We start from the raw sequence: 1,915 nt of genomic DNA on the forward strand, positions 1-1,915 counted from the left end.
GCTGTTGCAGAGCTTTAATTCTTTCTATAGCCTATGGGTCATATTGTCATCTGGCTGGTAACTAAGGACTGTGCATGATTAGGAATTCCTCTCTTTCCTGGTAGTCTAGTTCTTTGGGTAGTTATTACTGAGAGCATTCTCCATCAGGCTGAGTGGTCATTCGTTTTCTTTTCTAGATTCTTTTCTTCCTCCCTTCCTCTTCTCCTTTTTTTAAAATTTCTGTTCTATTTTCCTTCCCTTGTATTCTCCTCTCCCTTCTCCTCCTTTCTTCCTTCTTCCTTCCTTCCTTCCTCCCCTCCTCCCTCCCTTCCTCCTTTCCTCTCTTCCTTCATTCTTTCTTAAATAGGGAACACTTCATGGATTTGCATGTGACATTTGCGCAGGGTTCGTGTTAATTTTCACTATGTTACTTTAATGTTAGTGTCTGTGCTGCTGAAGTAAACATTGGAGCAGATTTGTATGTGGCACCTAGGTAAGACAGTAAGGAGTTTCCTGTTTCCCAGATTTGCAGCATTACTCTGGTTTCTCTCCAACTCTGCTGCGAGCTACTCAATTCTTTTCCAATGAATTTCAGTTTTATTAACCTAGTAAGAGGCAGAACCAGTCATTGTTAATCAAATAACTTTAACTAAAACAAGAAGGTTGTGCTACATAGAAGCTATGGTACATGAAAAAAAACCTGGAAGCATGGAAGAACCTCGAAGTGGATGTAGCAGATGAGAGAGGGAGGTGAGGATGCAGGGATGAATTCATTAAGAAACAAAGAGGGAGAGACTAGAAAGGAAATCCTGATGAACATCTTATTCAGCTTCTCAAGAGGTAACAAATCACAAATCACAGAATTTTATTACTGACTTCTATCTCTATCTTGATTCTTATAGAAGAGGAACTAATGTTTAAAGATCTTAAGCCACTCATTTAAGTATGTGGTTGCTGGTTGAAGTTGAGCTTAATATCTGAGTGACAGAAGATTATACCTTTGCTACCATGATAGCTTTCCTCTCCTTTAGTTGGAAATAAAAATGAGGAGAAATACTTTTTGTTTCTTGAAATAAACATTACAGAAACAAATAAAGGAAAAATACATATAAGCATTTCCATACATAATGCTCAATGAATATTTCAACATCAGATAATTTTATTAAATTCACTGCATTAAAAAAATGAGCACCTCAATAGATCTACAGAAAAACTAGTAACATCCAATGTCTCTAGCTGATTAAATTTTTAAAAATTCCTAGGAAAATTGAGTAGGGAACTTCCTTTACTTGCTAATGGCTGCCTGTTAATAGAAAACATCATACTTAAATATAAAAATATAGGATAATTTTCTTTTAGGTTGGAGATGTAATACATATTCCATCTATCACTAATATTGTTTAGTGTGCATTGGGCAGTGCACAATTCAGTAAAAAAATAAATTTAAAGATTATAAAAAAAGAGTAGTAGTATAATTAGATACAGATCATAGATGTATATAGTATCAAAGAGAATCAGCAGAAAAACTGTTGAAACTAATTAGAAACATAAACAAAAAATTTGGCTACATATTCAATTAAATATATGCAATTAAGAGTGTCCCTCTATACCAATAACCAACCATCAAATGCAACAGGAAATGAGACCATTTACAACATTACCAAAAATACTCTAAAGTATCTAAGAATTAAATTAATAAAGAATAATCACTTCAATAAGATTAAATAATGTAGAGGTCCAATAAAAGACTTAAAAGGAGACCTAAATAAATAAGTTTTCTTGCTATATATGAATATCACTACCTAACCTTGTGAAAAGATAAGTCCTCTCCTCCATTTAGTCTATTAATTTAATGTACTTTGTTCAAAATTCCAGTGGTATTTTTGAAAGATGATGGAAAAATGTCTTAAAGATATAGCAAAAACTAAGATTATAT

At 33.2% G+C, this 1,915-nt stretch overlaps 1 non-coding gene across 1 annotated transcript; it reads right to left on the reverse strand.

Moving 5' to 3' along the window:
* Positions 1–338: 338 nt before the first annotated feature.
* On the reverse strand, positions 339–445 carry LOC150018564 (U6 spliceosomal RNA). The gene has a single exon (XR_016509446.1). It is a non-coding gene; the product is annotated as a U6 spliceosomal RNA (small nuclear RNA).
* Between the last annotated feature and the right edge of the window lie 1,470 nt (positions 446–1,915).

The sequence above is a fragment of the Furipterus horrens genome, unplaced genomic scaffold, assembly GCF_987537825.1.
Source record: "Furipterus horrens unplaced genomic scaffold, mFurHor1.1.pri manual_scaffold_2, whole genome shotgun sequence".
NCBI classification, from domain to species: Eukaryota; Metazoa; Chordata; class Mammalia; order Chiroptera; family Furipteridae; genus Furipterus; species Furipterus horrens.